Raw genomic sequence first — 20,233 nt, 5'->3', positions numbered from 1 at the left:
GTCTGTTTACTTTTAATTTATATTTCATCTCCTGCCCCCATCATCCTAAAATATGTACATACCTAATTGCCATTAAATATTTAAGGATGTTGCTGGATAACAGTTGCAAAGAAAGTACCATCAGACAGACTGGAACATCCTAAGCTTGCAAGACACTGAGGTTTCTCGCAGACGGCTTAGTCAATGGCAAATAGAGGATTTAGGACTGAAACAGGGGGGGGGGGAGAGCTCCCAAATCTTCAGTTATTTATCTAGCAAGTCCACAGCTCACTTTCCAGCTGGGCATCCTCAAAGTGTGTTATGGAATGAAAGAACACCACCTGACAGTCAGTAATGTGTTTACCATTTAAATGGAGCCACTATACCATGGCCATAAATGGCAACCCCCCCCCCAAAAAAAAAGTCCCATCATTTTATGGAGTAACTGACAGCACCCATGGATTTGTGCTACTGAGAACAAAGCTACTTCAGGGATATTTGGGGCCCAGCAAACAAGGAAGGTTTTGACTTCCTTATCCCTTCTCTTTCCCTGTTTTTAAAGATTCGTGCTTTTTCCTTGTACAAATAGAAAACCACCTTTAAAAAAAACAGTTTTCAATATTATCTTTGTTTCAATCAAGCGAGATTCCACATGTATGGATCTTCCTTTTGCTCATCCTCTTAGGAGATCAAGGTACTATATTTGATTCTCTGCTCAGATTACTCTCACAACAACCCTGAAAAGTGGGTAACACATAAATCAAGGAAGTTAAAAAAAAGTTTATTTTTAAAGATTGGAAGGTCTATCCCAATGAATAGAACAAAAGGAACTACAAACAAAATGGAAGACAATAATTAGGCATGTTGAAAGAGCATTTGAGGAGCAGGTTTCTAAAAACATCAAGACAAATAATAACATTTTGTTAAATGTATCTAGTGCATGAAATCAGTGAGAGAAGTAGCTGGGCCTTTGGGTAACCAAGGAATAAAGGGATTGCTAAAGGAAGATAGGGAGATAGCAGAGCAGATCAATTTTTTTTGCTTTAGCTTTCGCTGTGGAGAGTGTGGGAGATGTTCACAGCTCTGTTTTCAGGGAGTCTGAAGAAGTGAGTCAAATTGAAGTTATGAGAGATGAAGTTCTAGACCTTGGAGAAATTAAAAATGGAAGAGTGTCCAGTCCCTGATGACATACATTCAAGAGTTCTTAGCAAACTCAAAAGTGAGATTGTCGATCTTCTAACCCATATGTAACCTATCACTAAATTCATCCACTGTACCAGAACACTGGAAAGTAGCACATGTTAATTTATTTTTAAAGGGGGTCCAGGGGGAATCAGGAAATTACAGGTTGATTAGCCTAACGACTGTCCTAGGCAAATTTGTAGGAACTGTGATTAAAGATAGAATTATCAGGCACAAAGGAACAAAGCCTGCTGAAGGTTTCTGCAAAGGGAAGTCCTGCCTCATCAACCTTTTGGAGTTCTTAGAGAAAGTGAACAGGCATGCAGATTACCAGGGCCCCATAAACCTTATATATTTTGACCTTCAAGTACCTAATTAAAGACTCCTGTGTAAATTTAGCAGTCATGGGATAAGAGGATGGATTATTTTATGGATTAAAAACTGGTTAAAGGAAACAAATGATAGGAATAAATGCACAGTTCTCACAAGGGAGGGAAGCAAGCAGTGGGGTCCTGGTATTACATAATTTTTTCATAAGTGATCTGGAATTAGGGGTGAGCAGTATAATGGCCAGGTTTGTAGACAGCGCTGCAAATGAAGTTCAGCGTTGGTGAGTAACTGTAAAGCGATACACATCGGAACAAAGAATTCCAACCCCACATATAGGCTAATGGGGTCTGAACTCGCTGAGGCTGAGAGAGAGAAAGATCTTGGGGCTGTAGCTGATAGCTTAATTAAAGTGTCAACCCAGCGTGCTGCAGCAATGGAAAGGGCAAACTTTATGTTAGGGATTACTTGGAAAGGGAATGAAAATAAAGCATCGGATATTACAATAGACTGGTGGTGCAGCCTCATTTGGAAAAGTGTGTCTGCTTCTAGTGACCGTATCTCAAAAGGACATGATGGAGCTGGATAAAGTACAGAACAGGGCAATCGAGATTATGAGGAAGGCTGAGCACCTTCACTAAGAAGAAGGGCAGAAGAATCTGGGACTTTTCAGTTTAGAAAAGAGACAATGAAGGGTGGAACTGATAGAGGTTTATAAAATTATGCATTGGGTGGAAAGAGTAAGTGAAGAGAACTCCCTTTCCCTCTCCCCAAAAGTTAGCTCTCGAAGGCATCTAATGAAACTGACAGGCCGTAGATTCAGGAGGGACAAAAGGAAATAGCACCTTACCCAGTGAGTGATTAAAATGTGGATTCCACTGCCAGAGGGTGTAGTGATGATCACCAGTGGAGGGAGCATCAAAAGGAGATTAGACAGATTCATAGAGTGAATCTCCATGAACCTCCATGTTCAAAGACAGTAAACCTCTAGTCTGAATCCCAGAGCCAGGAGTCAACATCAGGGGAAGGCCCCGGCCTCTATGCTCTGTTGTTGGCTCTTCAGAGGAACTGGTTGGCCATTGTATGAAGCAGGATGCTGGACTACATGAATCACTGGCCTAATCCTGCAGGTCTCTCCTTATAGTCTCTTCTTAAAGCAGGATTCTGCACAGATGGCACCGCCTATCAGATTTTTATCTTGACCTTCCACTAAGGACCTCATGATTCCTTCATTTTACCCTCTGAACAATCATGGGAGGTAGGTCAAACTGAGAGAGCGTGGCTGGATCAAACTCACCCAACGTGCTTCATTTCTGGGTAGGGGTTCAAGCCTTGGTCTCCCCAGATATAGTTTGACACCCCTGCATCGTCCTGGAACTCAAAAGGAATAAATGTTTAGATCCTATCCCGGTGATGCCCTTTCTGGTTCTTGTGGCCAACAGTCTTTTAAGAAGCCACTGCTCCCTGAGCTCCATACAAGCACCAGGGGGGGGTAGAGCTTTCGTCTATGTGCAGCTCCATTCGTTCAGCTCCCACAGTCCACTGTGAACATTGTTCAGAGAGATAAGAGACAAATGCAGACATTAAGCAGAACCCGAAGCCACAGGCTGCACGGATGGCGTGTTTAATAAGGAAAGAAAGAGGCCAGCTCTCTAGCAGAGCACTGGGGTACAGCATCACTAGGCAGAGTCTATTTAGAGCAAGCGTCAAGCCCACGCTTGGGCCGAGCTGATGGCTTTATTCCCATCATGCAGTGTTGCCAAAGGCAGCCCGAGCCCATCTCCTAAAGGGGGAAAGAGGCAGCCGCCGAACCAGCTAATTTCATCCATCTATCATAAACTGTTTGGGATTTTGGAGCAAAATGTTCTCGCACAGAATAAATACAAGATATTCCACTTATCTTTAATGTTTAATTCATCTTCCCTTTTTTTAAAGGGAAAAAAAGGGAGGGGCAGGAGAAAAAGAATCAAAGGCTATGATTATATCTATGCTTCTGGATGTTTCTGCAGAGGGCCCACTGATATTTCACTAGCCTCAGAATTCCATTGGGCACCTTTTTTGTGATTAGGTCATTCAAGGGAGAGCAGGAAGCAGCTGGGCTCGCACTCCACCAGGCCCAGATTGGGCTCCACTTGAAAGAATATAAGAAGAGAATATAAGGAGAGACCTGCTGGATTAGGTCAGTGGTTCATGTAGTCTGGCTTCTGATGGCCACTGAAGGGCACATCCTCAGGAGGCCAGGAGCTATGCCATTCCTGGATCCATCAGCACAGCTGAGACTCTCTTTCCCAGTGAATGCTGTTACATTTAATTTTAACTGTATGGTATGTCAATCCCTGAGTGCCTTCAAATCACAAGCTGATTTCTGGCAACCCCATAAATGTTCAGAGGTGGTTGGCCATTCCCTGCCTCCGCGTCATGACCGTGGTATTCCATCATGGCCTCCTGTCCATATACTGTCCCGGGCCATCCCCACTTACCTTCCTAGCCCTGGCTAGTCAAGTTAGGATGAGAACTCGGTTGGTAGGCTGCAAAACAGAATTTTGTATAAACACATCAGACAGGAGTTTCCTAGCCTCGTATCACATATGGCAATATTTCCAGGCCAGAGCTAGGGCAACCAATCTCCAAGCTGGGAGATCATAGCTGTTCTCCTTATCAGTTCCCACAGAGCAGGGGTAGTCAAACTGCGGCCCTCCAGATGTCCATGGACTACAATTCCCGGGAGCCCCTGCCAGCGAATGGAGGACATCTGGAGGGCCGCAGTTTGACTACCCCTGTCATAGAGTACACAGAGGGGAATAGACTCTATCACATTACATCCAACTAAGTTTTCACCTTCCTTGGCTCCAAGCTCAAATCTCCCAGATCTTCCCAACCCTAAGAGTTTGCAATCCTAACAGATAACAGGAATGGCCTAAAGCCTATGATGGTCTTTGGACTTGTTGTCACCTTCCTATAGGGATTCGCTTAAGTGTTATATACCATCTGTAAAACATTTTATACCAATTTTCCCTTAATAACTCACATTTCATACATTTTTACAGCTTCACCTCACAATAATTCCCATTCTTCTAATGGGATATTTCATTTTAAATTCTGCATCCAATTAATCATACACTCTTTGACCTGTTCATCCTCGGACTCATATTTTGAAAGTAACCATTGCTCATGACCAAACTAATAACCACCATCAGATATGGTGGCTGCCACTATAAAATATGCTCATTTCTTACAGCCCAACTGCCTTAATGGGACTAGGGGACTTCCAACTAAATCTACCAATTCATACATTATTCTGTTCTTGGTGACCCCATAATATTTGGCTTCCAGCTGATCTGAAGACAGGCCAGGAAAACCCTGTGCAGGGTGCATATGGCGGGCTTGCTAGCCACAAGCTGAGATTGCCACATTCAGATGTCTCTGGTGGCCCCACATCCTATGGTGGTATGGATTAGAGGCTGCCCATGGGTCATTCAGGGAGCCCTTGCCACCACTAGTGAATTAGTTACTGTGTTACAGGACCTGTATATGTTTCGCGGCTGGGTTTTCCTCCACATTATTATCCACAATGGGGCTCAATGTCCCCCATTCACAAGTACAGACAACACCACATGACAGAACAAGATGGCTTAAATGCTTATCTGTTCTAAAGCACGGGCATCAGCATGCAGTCATGCATGCCTGAATCTGAGTGGCCTGTTGCGTGCACAACAGGCACAGGTGTATGATTCAACCACTGTTTTTTAAAAAATTATTTTTATGGATAATATTTGCACACCTGCTTGTCCTGGTCCAGCCACTTATCTGCAGCATCAAATGCGCAGAATTTGCTTCTGGAATAAGCGGTTGCAGATCCGTGCCACACCCCCTTTAAGACGAGGGAGGCAAGCAGCAGGGGGGCTCGCCTGGGCACTGTTTCAAGACATCCCCGTGTTCTTCTGCCGGGTAATTAATGCCATGTTTTATTAGCGATGAAAGCTGGGCTTGTTTTGTACAAATGCCGGCGCAGTAAAGTGTGACTCGGCAGACAGTAAAAAAACCGAGCATAACATTACTTCTCCGATTTATCGCCTGCCAGAGTTGCTTATTCACTGTGTAAAACAAGTTTATTGGTATTCGGCCAATGGCAGCCCAAAAGCCAGCATTAGTTATGTCTTGCAGGGGGTGGGGGGAGGGGGATACAATCCACCGACAATTGCCTTGCAAACAGCCTGCTGGGAAAATCCTTGGCTAGCTGCTGCTGTGCTCAGCAGTGCTATGAATGCCAGAGTTGCCCTCCATCCCATCGTCCAGTGCTCTCATCTCTGGCCTGTGACCTTCACTCCTGTGCCTCTAGCACCTCTGTGGTCTAAAGGGACACCTCCGACTCCCTGAATCCCCCTTAGGGCAGAAACACCTGCCTGATGCCACCTTTTCCCCTCCTGCCTCCCTCTTTCTCTGTAGGAGGATGCTTCTGTTTTCTCTTCCACCTTTCTTCTCAGCAGGGCCGACGTCAGCATCCCCTGAGGGGGCCAGGAGACAGGGTTTCCAGCAGGACCCACTGCAGTTGCACCACCAGGCTCCCAGCTACGTGTGATGCCCAGTGCTACTGGGGAAAGGGCTACAGGCAGCAGTGAGCCTGGACAGTGGGAGACTCACAAGCAGGCAGGGGAAGAAGGCATGTGGGTAGGGGAAGGGAAAGGGATGTCAGGGGACCGGTGGGAATAGCAGAGGGAAGGGGGCACTAGGAACTCTCTGCCCGGAGCCCCTCAAAACCTGGGACCAGCCCTGCTTTGCTGGAGTTACTTTGGCCAGTTTCTTCAGTGCTAGGAATTCTTCAGTGCTCTTTTTCTCCCCTTTCCAAATTACATACAGATTGCGGCGCTCGCATGGCTTGTCACACATTTCCGCTCCTCATTTCTGTTCCTTCCGTTCATTAAGATCTTTTCTCCCCTATGCATTAGAGATGCACATGTGTGCACGAATAGAACACGGCACAAAACCCAGTGATTGGCCCCAATAGCGGTAGCAAGCTTCTTTTTGCGGGGCATATCAATTCATGCTCCAGAGTGTGTGCGTGTGTCAGGACAGCACCACACAGAAGGCATCTTGAAGCCAGCTTACCAGTGGTCAAGTCCAGAAAAGCCGGGTGAGCATCACTCTCTCTGTTCCTTGTTACCACCTTGCCAAGAGTTTTACTCCTCCAGACGATCCGCTGCAAATGCCACACAACAATACGCATTTCAAAGTGTGTTTTCTGAGCATTCAGAACTTACCACACCCACTACTTCTCCGGTACATCCATAATGATAACGTCTAGCTAATCCTTACTCCTCCCCCTCCAAATAAAAACCCAGATGCATCCACAGAAAATAGATGACAAGCGTTCGCAAAAGGATTACGCAAGCAGATCTGATCAGCGACGCGGACTACTCTGATGGAAATGGCACAGCCCGGGGAGAATTCCCATGTGGGATGAATTTGGGAGCATTTCCACAAGATTTTACACACCAGTAATGTGGGGGAGGGAGGCGGTGGAGAGCGATGCAAACGAACTGAAGGAACAGAAGAGTGTTCTAAAGCATACCTGCTCCAATTGTGATTAAACAGGAGGAGGAGGAGCAGAGTAGGGGGCAGAGGCAGCCCTGTGCAACAATGCAGGGAGGGGATAAAGAACATTCTTGCATCCCTACTCTTAGCCCCCTTAGCTATGTTCCCCACCGAATTTTCTGCACATCACTATTTTTGCTTGCCTTTCCTCTCCTTGTCTTCTCTCTCTCTCTCTCTCTCACACACACACACACACACACACTGATCCTTCCCTCATTGTTGAAATTTCCACTGTAAGCTCCTTGGGGTAGAGACCTGTGTGCCATTACAATTTTAAATGCCATCCAGAATGATGATGTAATAGAAGTACACATGATGGCATTAGATGGGCAAGAAGCAATAACAAGGCTGGGGACTCTGTGTGTGTGTATGTGTGTGAGATATAGAGAGAGGTCATTTCTTTGGTCATGCTTAGGAATAAGGCTAAGGCACTCTTGTGAGTTCAAGGGGCATCAGCTTTTCAATTCCTTTGCAAAATCCAGCTCTTACAGGGAAGTCTGTGGTTTGCCTTCCCACAAGGCTCCCGCGGCCCCCTCAATGACATCAGCACTGGCAGATCAGGGATCTGCAAAATCCAGACAAAGACACATGGTGACTCTGTTATAGGAACAATTGAAAGCTAAATGGAACCTCCATGTTCAGAGGCAGTATATTTCTCATTACTGGTTACTGAGAACAAGTAAGAAGGGGAGGGATGTTGCCTTTGTATCCTGCTTGTAGGCTTCCAAGGGTTATTGGCTATATCCTTGGCTATATAGGTTCTTATGCTGGTTGGCTACATTACCATAAGTGACTACCTTAGTACTTAAAAGACAGCAATCCTGCTCTTCTCAGCCTCCTCTTCTCCAGGCTGAACAGTCCCGAGTGCCTCAGCCTTTCCTCACAGGGCTTGGATCACCCTTCTTGTCACTCTCTGAAACCTCTCCGTTTTGTCCACATCCTTCTTGAAGGGAGGCCACCAGAACTGCACCTAGGACGTCACCTGGGATCTGACCATCCAGCATACAGCGAGACTAGGACACCTTATGATTCTGATGTGATGTTTCTGCATTTGCTCATCTTTAGCTGACAGGCAACAAATACCCCATGACCTCTTTTGCAAAGTCCTCACTGTTGGCAAGAAGAAGCTGGACCAAGGGCCTACCAATGCCAGCCCTGTCCTGAGAACCGATCAAAGCGCCTTCTAGAGGCCTCCTCCCCTCCCCCCCCCCCGAAGGGACTCTGCCTGGCCCGCAGACAGGGAGCAGGTCGATCTGGCTGCGGGCTTGTCGTGCCCTGCCAGGAAAGCCAAAGGGCTGACCCTTTAAACGGTCCCAGACCTCCCCTGCCAGTTGAGCCCTCTTGCTCGCTCCCCATCTTCTGGCGCTTCCAGCGACTCGCCCGGGGCTCCCTTCGGCTCTGCCCTTGAGTCCTCGGCGCAGCCTGTTCGCGCGGGGTTGGCCCTGCAGGCGTGATCCGGGAGCGTGTTCGCCGCTGCAGGGGGCAGCTGGGGGTCTTCGGAGCGGGCTTTTTGGAGACTAGAGGCGGGAGTCCCCACGAGGCATCTTTGATTGGGGAGGGGGCGCTGGGAGCGCCAAGCGACGCGCCTCTATTTGCACACGTGGTGGCATCCCGGGGGCGAAGCGCCGGGTGGCCTGGACGGCTTCTCTCGCAGGGCCCGGCCTCCGGGCTTTCGTGGCTCGGGCTCTTTCGGTTTGCAATCGTCGGGTTTTCCATCAGACGCCGCCCCGAGGGCCGTTGGAGGCCTGACTGTCCTGACCCGAGCGGCGTCCCTTTTGCGAGCGATGTCTCGGCATGCCGAGCAATGTGGATGACCCGGCCGGGAGGATGGCAAAGGAAGGTCTACTCCCGCGCCCCGCTAATCCGGCGACTGCTGACTTGAAAAATTGCCGCGTCCCCTTTAGGGTCCCCTTTAGGAGGATTTTACTGACTGCCGACTTGCCGCCCTTTATAGAGCACAGAGGAGCCCCTCTTCTGCATTTTAATGCCCTTAATTAATCGCCTGAAGTTTGTGCTGTTTGTTAAACACTTGCAAATTCATGAGAGCAGTTCAAACACAGGGATTGATTAGGGGAGTAGTTATGCCTGTATATAAAAGAGTTATGCTCCTCTCTCTCTCTGCCTGTCTGCAGTATCTGCAACTTTCAAAACCACCTGGCAGGAGTGTTTCTTTCTGTGTTGGATCAGAAGGTGGGTTTTCTACACTCCTTTCCCACCACAGCCCCCTCTGTTACTGCGGCTGCTGAGAAAGGCTTTGATAACATTTATTTTAAAGTTGACATGTGTCTTGGCTTCCCTTCAGTTCCAGTTGGGCACGTGCAAAATTCACAGGTGCTGCTAAACTTACCTCTGTCCTGGTAACAGCCTCACCAGTTGAATTTCTGCCTGCTCCTATAAGGCATTGGAGGAAAGCTTCTTTTGAAAGAGTCCCTCCACATGCAAGCAGGTGCTTCCATACTGAGCTAAGATACCCCCCACCCCAGGTTTTTTGCCCAGAGGAAGAAATGAACAAGGACCGTCCTTAATTTTGGAGTCTTTATTCTCAATAACTTTATTGATGTCCGTTGTTCCTGGAACCAAGATCAAGGGGTGGGGGGATCGGATCAATCAGATATTGGCCTGTATCTAAATGGACCTTGCATGTTCAGAGACAGTCCACCCAAATCTGGGCCAATGGATGACCACTCTCTGTGTGTTCTGCCCAAAGGCTTCCAGTGGATGTGCAGAATGTGATATTTTTATTCTGATCCAGCCAGAGGGTTCTTGAGTTCTATATTTTATGGATTGTTTGTTGCATCACACACACACACACAGCTTGCTGGCAATACAGAATGTCGTTCTTCAGACTTGGGTGGGTTACAATAGCAAGGATCCAACCTGGCCAGGGTCCTTCTTCATACCAATGGATCTGCTGCTGTCATATGTGCCTCATTCACCTTCCGCTTAGATTGCTGGAACTCTTTATAATGCCCAAACACCACACTGTGTTCCCTAGACTTGCACTGCTTTTGCTGCACCTGCTTGACAGCTTGGGAGAAGAACTCATTTTTAAAGCACTGCAGGGGTCCAGTTCAGATTGGGATTGATAAGGGACTTTTGATGCTACTGTCCTGAGCTGAATTGGCCCAGGGTGGGGGTGGGGGAGTCATCAGAAGATGACTGGAGATAGCTCAGGTGCTAGCCAAGCTGAGCTATACTATAGGCCAGCACCAGAAGTACCCTTTGGCTCAAACCTGGACAGTGGTGCCCATTACAGGTGGCCCTTCAGGGCAGTGGTTAGTTGGGGACCTACACCCCAGCCTGCTCCTGCCTGTGGTCATGTGGTCCAAGAGACACCTGACAAATACATTGGATAGGACATCTGTATTATATTGCCTGGCTGGCCTTTGTTTGAGGGCCAACAACTTCCCCTTCTGCACCTGTTGGATGCTCAGTTGAGGTGCTGTTTCCCAACATGCCTCTTTGCACTGGGTCTGCCTTTGGATTTTGTCCAGTATAATTGTAAGAGTCAGCCTTTTTGTGCTTCAGTACACTTGTAACGATACTTGTCCAACCCTTTGAGGATACTGAGCCAATGCTGTGTAACGCTAAGAGGGAGTGAGGTCTGGAGAGACCCGGGTTGAGGTCTTTGCTCTGCCATGATCTCCCAACTTGTCCTACTACACAGGGTTGTCGTGAGGGAGTTAGAAGAAATTGAGGAGCGAGGAGCTGTAGGCTAATTTCTGCAGAGGAATGGCAGGATTTAAATGTAGTGCATAAGGCAGAAAGGTGGAACAAAACTCTAAGCGAAGAAAGAAAACCTTGACGTTTAAGGACATGCAGGGGAAAGGCCTTGCTCTGGGGGGATTTGTGTATATTCCTAGCCACTTGGACACCTGGGGGCCTGTCGCTTGCCGTTCTTGCTTGGAGTCTTTGGAAAGCTCTCTTGCCTTGGTGCCGCTCTGTTATTTTCATTTAATAACTTCATTGAACTGTCAGGGAAAGTAACAGTTCCATTATCCTTTCTGGAGGGGAGGGGAGAAGGAGCAGCTTGTCTCTGGGAGCATGCAGGGTGGACTGAGGAGGTGAGGCAGGCGAGCCCAAATTTCAAAACACAGAGACACACAAACTGAGTGGTGAGGGAGAAATGTGGTTGCCTTGGAAACCTCAGAGTAAAACAGAAAACTTCTCCCAAACAAAGAGGGGGGGGGGAGAGAGAGACTTAGCAGAGGAGGCTGGTGTTGCAGAGCCTTGGATGGGAGCCAGAAGCCCCCCCCCCCTCCCAGCACACACACACACCCATCCTCTACAGCTCTGGCCAAGTTGGTGAGACTATTGCTGCTCTCCCCATCTCCCCAAGCCCTCTTTGCTTGTCTTGGCTGAGTCTTGGGAAAGCAGGTCTGGATGTCAAACAGCCTTCAGGGGAAGTACCAGAGCTCACAACACTGCCTATGAAAGGGTATAAGATTCACTGGTTTCACCTGGTTTGGTCCTCAGGTAGCTGCGGGGGGGGGGGGGGCTGATGTACGTCTCTGTGATAAGCATGTTGGGTGAGACTGGGAGCTGGGCCCACAGTGGCCACACTTCATGCCGCCTCGCCAAGGATTTGAGGGCCAACCAGGATGGAGTGAATGTTAAACTCTTACAGCACTTCCCAGGTTTCTACAGTCAGGGAATTGCACAGCCACTGGCTGGAACTGAGCAGGCAAAAGTTTTATGGTGGAGCAGAGGCTTGACTTTCCCTCTGTCTGTCTGTCTTATCCTGCTGCTTCTATGGTAGTTGATTTATTTTTAAAAATTTAGCAATTGTTTCCACTGCTGTTGGAAGGCTCTTCAAACATCTGATGGAGAGAGTGGCTAATATGTATTGCAAAAAAAAAAAAAAAAAAAAAAGACTCAATAGCCCCTGATTGGGAAACACCATCCTTATCTCAGAACTTTGGAGAGCCACTGCCTGTCAAAAGAAGTCAGTTCTTCTCAGGATAGACCAGGGGTAGTCAAACTGCGGCCCTCCAGATGTCCATGGACTACAATTCCCATGAGCTCCTGCCAGCATTCTCGGCTGCCACTCACTGGCAGGGGCTCGTGGGAATTGTAGTCCATGGACATCTGGAGGGCCACAGTTTGACTACCCCTGGGATAGACCAACGATGTGAATTGGCTTCAGGCAGCCTCGGATGCTCTTGCTAAGCAAACTTGGCCATTCCCAAGGTGCTACCAGCCAAACACACAGCTTAATATTGAACCCTTTCCATGCCTGAATTCTGAACAGGAATGGATGCTTTGGCTCAGCCCCAGGCTGTTAATTTTGCAGTTGAACGCCAGGATCCCTCGAATGAAGGGCTGGAGGGCTACCTGGAGGCGACAGCTCCCTTGTGCTGGAAGGGATGATACTGGGCAAAGCATAGTGGTGGAAACTGCTGACTTCTGGTGACAGAGGTGGCTTGTCCTTGCCTGCCTCCACATAGCAACCCTGGACTTCCCTGGTGGTCTCCCATCCGCTTCTGAGATCCAATGAGATCAAGTTAGCCTGGCCATCTAAATCAGGGCTGGGGAAGGCCTGCTTCTTGATAAAAATGAGGAAACGGGCTGTTGACTTCAAACTCCAACCGTAGGGTGAAGAAGTCCCATGAAGCCTTCCTAAGACGTGCCCACTCAGCCTTGAACAAGGAAGGGGGGTTGACAGCATCCCCAGGTGGCTTCCTTCATGGCCGTGCTGATCCAGGAGTAACTCTTGGGGAAATCCCAGGTACCCCAGCTGGCAAGGGCCAGGTGGCTTCCCATCTTCTGAGTGGTAAGGAGGACCCCTGCCAGAGGAGTCATGCCCCATGGAAGATCACCATTTGTGTGATGCACATTCAGCAAGGAGAGACTGGTGCCCTGGACAGGATATTTAGAGCAGCATCATTCCCTCCCACTCAAATGCCCTGCAGGCACTAGGAGCCCCTGCCCTTGCCACTAAGAATGGATCGCAGAAGAAGAGCTTTTGTTTTTTTTCATGCCTTGCTTTTTTATTACTCGTAGGAATCTGAAAGCAGTTTACAATTGCTCACCCTTTCTCTCCCCACAACATACACCCTGTGAGGTGGGCAGGGCTGAGAGAGCTCTAAGGGAACTGTGACTAGTCCAAGGTCACCCAGCTGACTGCATGTGGAGAAGTGAGGAATGAAACTGGTTCTCCAGATTAGAAGCTGCTGCACTTAGCCACTACACCAAGGTGGCTCTCAAGTTTGCATCTTGCCAATCGTGTTTTGGTCTCCTTTACTAGCTGCTTTTCCAGCTCCAGGCTATTCCTTCTAGCTCATCACCAGACACACATAAAGAGTAACCAATAGCCATAAGATACCATTGACAGGAATTTCTTACCATCAAAAGCTACTGAACAAGTATCTTCAGCAGCTGACAAGCACAGAAATATGGCCACTGTTTTGCCTTCCATAACATAACAGTATTGCAGTATCCTGCCTCTTTCCCCAAATCCCCCCCAAAATAAGTCTTGAAGGAACTTCTTTCTCAGTGTTCTTCTATAAAACCTGTTTGAGGAGGAATTACATTTCAAGGTCGTAATACACGATTATTCCTCCAGGGGGTAGCAGAACTTTAAAGAATTGTCACCAAGGATAAACCTTTTCTAAAGTTGTCTTTCAGGCTGGAGGGGGGGGGGAGGGAGGAAGAAAGAGGTGGTCTTTTAGTGCTCTTTGTAGCTCCTGCCCCCTCCCTCCAGTCAGCAGAAGCAGAGTACATGATCTAAATTAAGGCCATCTGCATAAAACATTCTGTACACCCCACCCCACCCCCTGGATTGTCCTGAATGGGTGGATATGCAATGCCAGCTGTCTCTTGCTATGTAGACTGGGCTTCCACATTGTTATTCTTGCACACGCACGCACGCACGAACACACAGGCCGCCATTTGCTTCATAGAAAGAGCTGAGAGTTTGGGACACAATTATGAAGTTGTTGTGATCCTGATGGCAGGTGAGTTTTGGAAAGGCCACTCAAAACCATTGAGCAGGTGTTGGCTCTGGCTAGCTTCAGAAATGGCAATGGAAATCAGTGCATTCAAGCTTGGAGTGTGAACTGAGACAGAACAGGGCAGCAGATTTGGGTGGGCGTGTGTAGGTTCCTTTGGTTTAAGATTTATTAGGAAGGCCTAATTCAGCCTCCCCCCCCCCCAACACACACACACACACACTCACATACACATACATATTCCACAGATGAGCACTACCTGTAGCTGCAATGTCTATGTACCACCTCCCAGTTAGGCATTGTCTGTCTCTGCCAGCTGCTACTCCAAAGCCACTAATGTTAAAAGCAAGGAACAAAGTCCGAGTCCAGTGGCACCTTTCAGACCAATGAAGTTGAATTCTGGGGTTAGCTTTTGTAAGCATGCAGACTTCATCAGCACTTCATTCTACCCAGAATTAAACTTTGCTGGTCTGAAATATGCCCCTGGACTCAAATTTTGCTATGTTACTTCAGACCAACCCTATTTAAAAGGCAGGGAAAGTATAAGGATATTTATAAAGTATATGGATATTTCACAGAATTCTTAATCTCTGAATGGGCCCATTTGTACTTGGTGTTGACTATCTGTGGCCGAAATGCACCAGCTGGTGGCTGAATTGTGGCTCCCAGAATCGTGGCTCTCAGAATTGTGTCTAGGTGATGGAAGCTGGGAAGTGTCCCATTCAGATCTCAACTTTGTCAAGAAGCTTTGGCATGCCTTGCTTACGTACACAGCCTCAGTTCCCCCATCTGTAATTTGGGTTAACAGTTTGCAGCCTCTGTTGCAAGGCTATCTGCCCAGATGTTTCGTTATTGTTGTTGTCAGCCATTCAATTTTGTCTGACTTGGTGATTCCATGGCCCAGCTGTTGCCTCGATCCCTGATCCTGCACCCCCTCCATCAGCTGTGCAACGTCCTGGTTGGTGTCCATTCTGATAGTGTCTAGCCACTGTGCCCTTTGTCGGCCTGGTTTCCTTTTCCCACTGACCAATCCTAGCATAATCGCTTTCTCCGTTGAGTTGGATTGCAAGATATGGCCAAAGTAAGTGAGCCGGAGTTTCGTGACTTTGCCCACCAATGATAGATCAGGCTTTATGCATTGTAGTATTTCCTTGTTTGTGACTTTTGCTGTCCCCGGAACCAGCAGAATCCAAAGATATGTGTTTGAGTATGCACAATGCTATATGAATGTTATGATGGGGGTCCTTGCAGTAGGCGCATCATTTGAGCAGATCAACCTTATGTGAGAGAGAGAGAGAGAGAGAGAGAGAGAGAGAGAGAGAGGCAGGCATTTGTCTCCTTTTGGAGTCTGGCTGGAAAGGAAGCAGCAGGCCCCATGTTTCTGTCTGTGGCCTCCGCCTGGGCCGACCCACCATTTGCTCCCACCGTCAAAAGTTTCCTTTCATTCTGCACCAGCCAGGCCTCTGCCAGAAACCAAATTGCTCACAGATGACTCCCCCCCCTCCTGATTTGCATTGCCGGATCAAAACACAGTGTGGGGGGGATGCCATTGTGCAGTCTTTGAAAACATTCGAGATGGGGGAAGCGGGGAAGCAATGCTCTCACTCAGTATTTGTACCATATGTTGTTTCCAAGTTTCATTACGAGCTTTTTGCATTTCAAAAGGAATTCCAGTCTGGGCTCGCCAAGGGAGAGGATGTTGGAAAGCAGAAAGGGGGCTGGAGTTGGGAGCGTAGCGTCTCCTGGATCGCAGAGGTGCTCCCTGGCTGGCTGCGAGCCCTTCTCCACTGTTTATAACATAAACCCTGTCAGTCCCGGTCTGGCTCTGCTCACACTTTTCGAAGTAAAGAGAGAAGATGGACATCATTCAGTTCAGAGGTTAGCATCTGTAAAAGCTGGCAGTGGAAACAAACAGTGTGCAGGGCTGAGTGGCTAGTGCCCAAGTGGTCAGCAAGACACCAGGACATCAAAATATTTATGGGGTACTTAATATACTTTTTTGAAAGTAGATAAGACTTATTGGTAGAAGGGACTCCTGAGTCAACTTTTACTTTGCTAGAATGCATCTCTGTCATCTCGGTTGTGATGCCAAACTGGCCCTATGGCCAAAGAACCTACTCTGAGCTCTCTCTTCACACTTGGTGGCTTCAGTTGGAGCTGCACATCTGGATGTGAACCATCCACTGTGTTCCATGTAGGCCCGATGAATACAATAAGGCCTGTTTTGAAAGAGGATTAGATAAATTCACAGAGGAGGAGAGGTCTGTCAATGGATGCTAGCCAAGACGGGCTAAATAGAACCTGCATGTTCAGAGGCAGTAAACCTCTGGATACCAATTGTTGAGAGGGGGCATGAGCAGTGAGGGGAAGCTGCCTTCATGCCCTGCTTGTTGGCCTCCTGGGGGCATTTTGGCTGACGTGTATTGGCAATAGTATGTTGGGGTAGATGGAAGCATCTGGACTTTCCTCATGATTTTATGTTATGTATCAGTTTCTTGCAAACTCCCTTTTGCAGGATGAGGGCATGAGTGTCCATGTGGCATAATGCTTACAGTGCCAGACTAGGATCGGCAGGACTCGAATGTGAATCCCCACTCTGGCATGGAAGCTTGTTGGGTAACGTCCTCCACCTAGCTGACCTCAAAGGAGGCTGCTGAGGGCCTCCAGTTGTAGAAGAAGAAGAGTTGGTCTTTATATCCTGCTTTTCTCTACCAGAAGGAGACTCACAGTGGCTTACAATAGCCTTCCCTTCTTCTCCCCACAACAGGCTAGGTATAAATTGAGGACAAGTCGGTTGTCCCCAAAGAGGGCTCTCATCTTGTGACCTGCAGCCATCCTTTAAAAATAAACACACTTAATGTGCCTGTCTGGCATTCTCTCAAGTGGCTGACTTGTTCACATTATCTCTGAAGTGCTGAGCAATCTGAGTGGAATGTGGCCCACCTCTGCACTGTACGGCTCTTCTGTGGAGTGTGGCCACTGTGACCAATATGTAAGGTACAGAAAAACAATATGAGACAGAGCAATTTGATATTTAAACTGCGCTTCTCAAACAGTGCTCCTTAATAGTTAAAACAAAGGCCTCGCCTGGATGGAAGTTGGGACAGTATATTCATTAGACCAATGGTTCTCAACCTTCCTAATGCCGAGACCCTTTAATACAGTTCCTCATGTTGTGGTGTCCCCCAACCATAAAATCCATGAACACCCATTGCTCATGATTGTATATAAATTGGTTTTTTCCTGGAGTTTCTCAGTTCAGTTCTGCCTCTTGTCCCACCATGCCGATCTCACTCTTTTCCGCTGCCCCAGACAGATGAACGCTTTATCTCGATCTACCTCGCAAGGCTGTTGTGTGGATGGCGCCCCCCCCCCGGCCAAACTGCTTGCCCTGCCGCGACCCCTGTGAAAGGGTCATTCGATTCCCAAAGGGGTCCCGACCCCCAAGTTGAGAACCACTGCATTAGACAGTGCCTGCCACATTGGTCCCAAAGGTTAGGAAATGCTTACTGCATGCATGTCTCCTAAAGAGCCCGTGCTGTTTATAGAAGTACATTGTTTGAGGGGGAAGGTGATTCAGACACGCACCTGCCCCACCGAGCACCAACACACAGCTTCCTGCCTGGATCACTGCTGAGGTGAAATTGGCCCTGGCGGCAGCAGCAGAAGCTGGCTACCCAGCTTGGCTGGTAATTATGGCATCGCAAACCTCTCTTTTGTTCCCTCCTCATACCACTTTGACAGCTCTTAAAGTGGATTTAGCATTTATTCATTTCACCGTTCAAGAGCAGACAGCCTTCCCGGAGTAAGAGAAAGACGCCTTGAGGCCAAGGTTTGAACGTGTGGAGGATGTCTGAGAAATGCATTGTGCGGCAGGAAGCCAGGCCTGCTCTGCCACCAGGTCCGTTCTAAAGTTTACATTGCCCTACGCAGGGACGTGTCCTGCAAGGAAATCCTAGCGGTGTGTCTGGCGCTCCAGCCCGGGCAGGCTACGGTGAATTGCTTTGTGCATAAATAATTTCTGGTGCCAGGAAGCAAACAGAATGTGGCCGGTCCAGCAAGGGTAATTTTTGAATTATTGGACTGAGAGAGGAAGGGCACCGAGGGTCTTGAAGTTTGAGGCCTGAAAACAGGCAATTTGTTACACAAAAGGGAGGTTGTTAAGGAGCGTTTTACAAGGAGATTGGCAACGGCCTCACCTGCTAATTGATCATTAAATCCGAGCATCACTTTGTATAGAGCATTCAGCCTTCCCTCCCGCTTCTTCCAGTAAATGCTGGCTGGCGATTCTAATGCAAGAGGGATCCGCCGCCGCAGTGTTTTTCTGCATTAAATTTTTAAGAGCCTCTTGCAGATTTTTGGGTGTAAAAACAGAGGCGTCTTTCCCCTGTTTTTTAACATTTATTTACTACTAAGCCCTGGAGGCTCAAGAGAGGCAGCGACTTATTTAAAATGATAGAACATGGAGATTAAATAACATGGAATGGAAACACTCTTAAAATTTCTGGTAAAAAGTCTTCTTAATGCCAACTGAGAACACAGGAATCGGGTGAGTAGCTCTCTTCCCCCCCCCCTCCCCCTCGTTACGGTGAGAGTTCAGCCAAAGATTTCCTGGCTTGCCTTTGTTTAATGTCTGGGCCACCGCTCTGTCCTTCACCCTTCTGAGCACTAGAGACATTCTTAGATTCCACCGCCTTCCATTTTCATTTGTTTTGAATTTGCTAAGATATTTGCTGTCCTGCCTTTCTAAAGGTGGCTAAATGGCAAAAGTTTAAAACTGATCCCCAATGTGGTGTCTGCTGATCTGTCCACCAGAACCTTCTTTGCTTTGTCCCCAAACCAAAGCACTAATCCTGTTTTCTCTCTACTTTACTGGAACAAGAGGTGCTTTGAAAGAGCCCAGGAGGAGTCCCCTCTGCGTCTGCAGGAAGCTTCCCCTTCTGCCTCCATCATGGGAGTGTGGGAACGAATCGTATTGTGCCCAGCCCCCACGGCAGCCATTTTATTATGGTGTCCATTACCGATTCTCCAAATTCCAAGAGTGTCTCCAGATTTAACAAGGTTTAGGAACCCATTTTGAAGCAAAAAGGGTAAAAAAAACCCCAGTGAAGATCAAACAAGGAAAGGTTGACTGGAAGACCAAAACACAAGTTAAAAATCAGTATCGGAATTCATTTCATAGGTCAAAGAACACAAACCATGCTTTCTCAATAGGGGTTTTGTGAAACCCTGGAGTTTCTTGAGGGCCCCAGAAGGGTTTTGCCAATTGCGTTGGTGTTAGTTAACTTTATATACATATATATTTTTTAATTTAAAAATTATCAGGTGATATGACCATATGGTAACATCAACCCATCCCACCCAAATTGGCCAATGATGGGCCTGGAGGGGGTGGAAAGGGGAGGGACCCTCATCATAAAATTCCTTGCTGGCCAAGGTTTGTTGCACGTGGTAGTAACTAGAGTCCAGAGAAGTAAGTACTCTCATTTTAACTTAACTGCATTAGTGGCATGGGACGACATAGCCTGCCCCAGCCCTGTTCCCAGCCAAGCAGAGTAGGCTGCTGGGCTGCTTCTGACATTGGGGAGGGGAGGAAACGGACCATGGTGTGGGAGTCTCTGGATGATGTCACTTCCAGGGGCGTGGCAGGGAGGTGTAGCCTGCTGACATCACTTCTGGGGTTTCTCAAAGCCTGAAGAATGTTTCAGGGCTTCTCAATGGTTGAAAAAAGCTGACATAAGACTAATTAGACCTGGCAGGCCAATGAAAGCCCAGTGGGTACTAGGTAAATCCTTAGGGGCAAGGAGTTTCAGGGGCCACAGCTGAAAATGAACTCTCTTTCTTGTGGACCCACAAATCACATCTCAAGGGATGGTGGGGCTCAGAGTGTATGTAGGTAGGTTCGTGAAATGGTGCTTAGGAGACTGTTTTATTTATTTCTGTAGTGTCACTCCCAGCATCGCTGGCTCGTGGCGGTTTACAACATACCATAAAACATTAAATATAATGGTCCCATCTGCAAAGGTTCACAAAAAAGGCATTTTTGTGGCTGTCCTGCAAGTGGTGTAAACCTCCTTTCCTGGAGACTCTCCAAACCTGGAATCTGTGCTGCTGGTTCACACACACATGTACGTCTGTCCTTGTTGCCTCTGATAATGCACAGCATGAACTGGGTGAATGGACTCTATTTTACAAGCCTTCCT

General features: G+C 47.8%; 1 protein-coding gene across 4 annotated transcripts in view; it reads left to right on the top strand.

The window, feature by feature from the left end:
- Window positions 1-20,233, top strand: part of DAB2IP (DAB2 interacting protein) — a 256,241-nt gene that overhangs the window by 16,198 nt on the left and 219,810 nt on the right. The window lies entirely within an intron of this gene.

Source organism: Paroedura picta, chromosome 12 (assembly GCF_049243985.1).
Source record: "Paroedura picta isolate Pp20150507F chromosome 12, Ppicta_v3.0, whole genome shotgun sequence".
Lineage (NCBI taxonomy): Eukaryota > Metazoa > Chordata > Lepidosauria > Squamata > Gekkonidae > Paroedura > Paroedura picta.
Note: the sequence above shows the minus strand (reverse complement) of the source record. Positions and strands in the feature narration are given on the sequence as shown.